This window comes from Xenopus laevis, chromosome 2S (genome assembly GCF_017654675.1).
Source record: "Xenopus laevis strain J_2021 chromosome 2S, Xenopus_laevis_v10.1, whole genome shotgun sequence".
Lineage (NCBI taxonomy): Eukaryota > Metazoa > Chordata > Amphibia > Anura > Pipidae > Xenopus > Xenopus laevis.
Window position 1 is genome coordinate 48501033 of NC_054374.1, and position 6687 is coordinate 48507719.

At 38.0% G+C, this 6687-nt stretch overlaps 1 long non-coding RNA gene across 3 annotated transcripts; it reads right to left on the bottom strand.

Annotated features, from left to right (window-relative positions):
• Window positions 1-284: 284 nt before the first annotated feature.
• Window positions 285-6207, bottom strand: LOC108709417. Of its 3 annotated transcripts, none has more exons than XR_001934626.2 (3): window positions 6189-6207; window positions 1223-1384; window positions 285-887 (listed from the first exon to the last, which is right to left on the bottom strand). It is a non-coding gene; the product is annotated as an uncharacterized LOC108709417 (long non-coding RNA). The 3 variants fall into 3 exon arrangements; XR_005965786.1 differs by lacking the exon at window positions 6189-6207 and adding an exon at window positions 2630-2712; XR_005965787.1 differs by lacking the exon at window positions 6189-6207 and adding an exon at window positions 2625-2693.
• Window positions 6208-6687: the final 480 nt, after the last annotated feature.

Below are 6687 nucleotides of genomic sequence, written 5' to 3' on the forward strand. Positions count from 1 at the left end.
AATTGTTAAATACACAATCAATAAAGTTGTTCAGGTAAGTATGTTTCAAATTGTTTAAACAAATATGTCATTAGATTCTAATGCAAACATGGAAAAGTGAAAATAGATATATCTAGATATAGTGATGATATATTATTGATAATATGCTAATAATAGTGAGGTGGACGTCCACTTAAATTACCCCTAATACGTGATGATTTTATTATCTTAGAATGTAGCATGTGGTGGTTTTGGCCTTAAGAAACCTAAACAAAACATATTTAACCAATAAAAACAACATTTTTGCTTTTTACATAAAAAGATTTTGTTTTATTTGTCAACAAATGCACACCACCAATAAATCACAAAATCAAGCAGGAATATATTTTTTTTTTGGGAAAATGCACCCCCCAACTCAAGGGCCACCCCTTTTTCAAGTAGCTGAGGAAGGAGCATTAAAATAAAGCAGTACAGTTTTTTTTATTTGGGAAAGCCCCCGCCCCAAAATTGAGGGCTGCTCAATTTACAATTAGCTGAGGAAGGAGAATTCAACATGGAAGAAGAGTTTTGGTTAGTGATATCAACAGGTTTGCCTTCCCTTGAGTTAACATTTTGGTTTGGTACCAGACTTAATAATGAATTGTTATTTTGTTGATGAAAAAGTTCTTGCTGCTTGAGTAGATGGTTTTGATCCATAATTATGTTATACTTTGTTTAACAGGAAGTTAAAGGAAAATAGCCATTGAAGCTTGAACGTGGCCTTTTCAGTTCAGAAGATATTTTTTACACCTCATCAATAAAAACATTTTCTTACAACATTTATTTGGTAGTGCTTGGTGGCATTGCTCTTCCTCCTCCACATGCATTTTTTGATGTTGTTGCTGGTTGTTCCTGTGTGTTGGTTGCCCCTAAATAGTAAGTGAGCAACAAGATATCAAGCTATCATGTAGAATCATGTTTGGCTTTGAAAATACATATGTCTAGATCTTAGGGTAACATTTCTCAAAATCTTAGATTAGAGCTGACCACAGAAATATTCAGCCACTTTCTGATCATTCCTATGGGATTCTTAGAAGCCGATTCATAAATGGGAACGAGTTTGAGTTCAACATTTGTTCAACACTTGCTTCTTATAAGGTCATAGAAAGTGATACAAAGTGGGTGAGCTTTAATGCCACATTTGGACACATTTTCCACTTAATGTTAAGCCTTAGGAAAATACATTTACAAATATCGAGTTTACCTGTTACATATGTATCATAATGTCCTTCCATGCCAGTTATTGTGTCTGGTCCAAGTATGTTTGATATTTCTTCCTCATAGTCCCTGAGATCTAATTCTGTTGGTGGTCCCCTTCAAGTAACCCTCTGATGCTTTTTATGAGCAGAATTTTTTTTTTACTTGTCTGTAAAAGAATCAAATAAATTGTGAATTTTTAATAGATAACAATGATATTTGCTGGAATGGTTTACATTTTTCCCATAACATAACTGGTAACTATGGCACCATGGAAACTATGTTTATAATTGAAAAAAACAAATTTTTCCAGACATGAAAACATTTGTAAACGACATTCTAGAAAATATTTAAAGACATGTAATTGTGAATATCTGTATTAGTAATTATGGTAATATAAAACATACAATTTAAATCTAAATTACTGAAGAATGTATGTGGCCACACAATGTTCAAGATTACCTTCCAACAACTCATTTTCTATGTAGTTGCTATGGTTCATGTACTATAGCAATAACACATGAATTTTTATGATCTATGACAATGTTAAGCGGCTGAAATTGAGAGAAAGATTTAATGATTAAAAAAAGAAAGGGGCTAATGTAAATATGAGAAAACATTGTAGAACTGGAGCAATGTTTAGACAAAGGAAACATAACCCTTTTCGACTTTAAAAAGTGTTCCATACACCAACCATTTAATATCAGCCAAACATTTCTGGCAAGTCTTGATTGTTTAATTTTGACATCCAACAGCATTTACTGTAGATTGTATTTCAGTCCATAAGAGTATTTTGAAAGCCATGGAGGTTGTCACAAAACCGCCTCACTCAACCACACTTAACTCTTGGGTTTGGCTACAAGGGGTTACAATCAGTCTCTCAATCACCTTACACACAGGTTAGACTAACATCAGACACCCCAAAAACACACCAACACCCCCAAAGTTCATTCGCTGCCACCATCTATCATTAACAGGCGATAGAAACCTAATGTGACTATTCCCCTGCCCTCTATAACAGGTAATAACTCACACTACACAATACATCAAACACTCTCTCCTATGGTAGTTACTCAGGATAAGATCCTACAAGTCTAACAAGCACTCCAGCAGCCAAAGGGTTAATCTACATTCAAACACACTTTCCTGCTAGCTGTACTAGTTATCCAACATACAAATAGGCAACTTTCCCTTTACACACATACGAAGAGTTCATACACGTAGGCACAAGCATTCATATGGGCAATGAGTTTGTTTAGAGCACAAGGACTAACGTATTAAATTATATTTAATATTTAAAAGAAACAGTGCATATGTATATATATAAAAATAATATTACAAAGATGACACATAGTTGCAAATACAGTAAATAAAATAAAAGGGAGTAAAAACACAAAGAAAACCCTTACTTTACCAAGTTTTGAAGTTGTCAGTGTATTTCCTCTGAGGCACGAGTTGGAAGCTGGACATACAATCCACTGAAAAAATGGAGCCTCCTTGTATGACAATGTGATATTGGGAATGTCACCTTTTTATTTCCTGCTGGGACACTCCCCTCATTGCCTTATGCATGAGGTAGGAGTGCCCAGGAACATGTCATTTACAACCCCCTGCAGGGGGTTTGCTACTCTCAGGCAATATTCCCCAATATCCCTTAATAAAATATGGGTACTTGTCAGTACCCAATACTATAATAAAAACATGGGCAGGCTGTGATCCATATGTGGGCAAGAAGAACAATACCAAACACTAATAGGTTCCCACTTTCCAGTCCCCCAGGAACCAGCCCTCCTAACAGGTGGGTATAGGCTAGCCCTGTTTGGTATTGTTAGGAAGCATGTGACCTCCTCATAACCAATATGTAAGTTATGAGGTTGTGAATCCTATGACACAGGAGATATGGATACTTTCCTATAATCCATAATTTTCTACTAGCTATCCCCCCCTGCTGCTCTAGGTCCACAGCTCTGTTCTTTGATCAGCCGATCAAAGAACAGACTGGCCCAGCTTCCTTGCCCAAATGGTGTGGCTCCAGACCGTCTCAGATGACCGATATGGATGTCACCTTTCCACAGCCCCCTGGTGAGATATACAATTAAGGGTCTCTGTGTGAGCCTGAGACTGAGTAATTATAGTATTAACTTTTAAAATGCCAGTGCAAGGTGGCCCTGGCATGACAAAGGTGCCCTGGGAATCCTTCCCAAACAGTTTGTCCCCGTGTTTGACAACATGATGTACTAATGCGGTGTTTTCAGCAAAAGAAAACAAAACACTCTATGAGCCTTTTCAGAATTATCAGGGTAATTATCACTAAAGGGCACTGGAGAAGGAGGTGCTGCTGAACTTCCCTTCACCAGTGTCAGAAGTAGGATAAACATCTAAAGAAGAAAGAATGTTAGAGGTTACATTACTAGACAAAGAGAAGATGTTGTCCAGTATGCAGCAGGAGCACCAGTACCTTGAACAGGATCATGATGACCTAGGACAATAGAGGATCTGTGTCTTCCCTTTGGTTTCTTGAACATTTGTAGAAAGAATTAAGCTCTTCAACCAAGTTCTGCAGCAACACGTATAAAATCCTACATCTGACCTGTAAATACCCACTGATTTTAAATTGACACTAGGGAAGTTTCGCAGCAAGGCAATTACACTAGAGAAAAACACAAATTCTCCCGCCTGCGAAATATCGGTGCCGAAAGTACATCAGCATTCTTGCTGTTGTGCAAAGTATGGCAAAGATTTCTGAAGCAAAAATTCTGACTTAGGTAAATCTGCCCCTATGGGAGATGACCTTCTTGTAATTCAGAGTTTTCTGGATAATGGTTTTTTGGGTAACAGATGCCATGCCTGTCGTTCAGTTGCATGCAGATCACTTTCAGCTGTCACAAGCTTACCAGTTGCATTAGAAATGGGACATGAGATAGGATTTCTTTGTTACTAGAACAGGACAAAAGCACTAGAGCTACACTCACAAATCTGCATAAGACCTTAAAGGAGAATTCAACCTGTTCTGAAAAAAACCTGTATCCCCCACCCCAGGTAGACCCCCCTCCCTCAGGCTAACTACCTCATACTCCATACTTACTCTTCGCTGCAGATTCTTCCAGTTCAACACGTCCATCTTCTGCGTCCTCTGTAAGCTGACTGCGACATTGGTATTTCTGCACATGCGCAGTTGGAGCATTTTGTTGGTTTGCGCAACTGTGCATACACGGAATTACATGGAAATTGCTGGTCTCTCAGTCAGCTTACCGAGGACACAGAAGATGGACGGGTGGAACTTCGCTGGAAGAATCTGCGACGAGGGGTAAGTATGGAGTATGTGGCATCTCCATGGGGGGGGTAGTTAGCCTGGGGGGAGGATGGTCCACCTGGGGTGGGGTGTACTGGTTTTTTTTCAGAACAGGTTGATTTCTCCTTTAAGGTTTCATAATTAGAAAATATTTTTCTGGTGTACGACATACTCTGCCAAGTCAGTTGGTTTTAACAGTACTGTATGTATCATCATTCTGATCAGCTCTGGAGATGGTCAAAAACAACTATGTACTGTATACATATGTAGGGATAGAAAATATATATTTTGTACAGTCATTTTCATTCAAATTTCATATATTTTTGTAGTTCTTTTTTTGCTGGGAAAACATATATATATATATATATATGTTCCAATGTTAACTTGTAAGCTTTAAGCATTAAGACAGGACTAATACCGCACAGAGATGGAGATCAGCAGGGCATCGTTTTATAAAGCAACTGTTTAACTCAAGTGATGCTTCAACAGCTTATCATCACCACAGCACTGTAAGTACGCAGATTGTATCACCTTCAATCTTTTTCAATTATGGTGGAATTACTTCAAGGTAGATGTGGAGTTGCTTTATGAAAGTCATGACATTGACAGTTGCCTTTCCATTTACAGTAGAGGATGACATGCATACTGTATAGTGTGTGTACAAGTTAAATATATACAGTAGGAAAACCAAAACAAAATGCAACTGCTTTAATATAAAACTATACTTTAAGATAAGCTTGTGTACTTGTTATTTTGTTTGTTATGATGCCATTCATAAATTTAAAAACTCATACAGGTATGGGACCTGTTATCCAGAATGCTCTGGTCCTTGGATCTTCATACCTTAAGTCTACTAGAAATCATGTAAACTTTAAATAAACCCAATAGGCTGGTTTTGCCTCCAATAAGGATTCATTATATATTAGTTGGGATCAAGTAAAAGCTACTGTTTAGAGAAAAAGGAAATCATTTTAAAAAGTTTGGATTATTAAGAATTATTGAGTTATGCACAAGGAAAACAAGACTTATTTGTAACAACCTGGTCTCCCTGGATTGTCATGTTAGAGTCCGAATCCCTTCCTACCTCCTAACCGGACTAGGAGCACTCTTACCACCTCCTTGTTAAATTTTAGGATTCTCAGTTCGACCCCTCACTTTGCATGTGTATTGCTGTTGTGTAAGGCACCTCGGAACAGCTGGACGTTTCTTTTCTCTTCTCTTCTTCTCTTCTTTCTACTCTCTTCTCTATAACTCTTCCCCCATTTTTTACTTATTGATAATATAATGGCAAAAAGCATTTACATGGTTAGCTACTATTCTCATTACTTCTGCATATTTGACTACTGAAGTGTTTAATATGTGATGTATGGAAAATCCCCATTTTGCTACACACTTATCTGAATGATTTTATATCTATGCAACTAGGCTATATTTTGATATTCGCACAGTTGATGTTTGAAAATTGTGAAAGTTGTATGATATGTCATTTTATCTTTGTGGACTCGTCCACCCACTTCATCCTGGCCGTACATATGTGAAATGCTTTTTGTACTGAAAAATAAAGAATATATATAAAAAAAAAAAGTTTGGATTATTTGGATATAATGTAGTCTATGGGAGACGAACTTTCTGTAATTTGGAGCTTTCTGGATAAAGGGTTTCCAGATAACAGATCCCATACCTGGCATTACATGGCATTGCACTATCCACTGAAGGCTCTTACATCATCCTTATGTTTCTTGCCATGGGGCACTTCATCCAGGCCTGGATTTGAGGAAAGGCCACATAGGCAGAATTTCAGTTCTGAGCACTGGAGACACCAAGCCGGTCTCCAGTGCTGGACCCAACTGTTCATGATGTGTGCACGAACACATACGTGCAAACATAGGAAGGGGAGGGGACATGGATGGTGATGAGGAGGGGGATGCAGATAGTGACAGGGAGGGGGATGGAGAGGGGGAAGGGGGGCAATGACCTGAGTCAGCCTAGGGACGTCCAGTTTGTAAATCCAGGCCTGACTTCATCAGAAAATTAAAGGTCGCATCTGGAGTTCATTATACTAACATAGCAACCTATTGGTTATCATTTGTCAGTTGTAGGTAGAACAAACGGAACCCTTTAAATGATTGCCCAGTGTTAATAAATGAGTCTCTGAGATTCTTCTACCCCAGATTTATTTC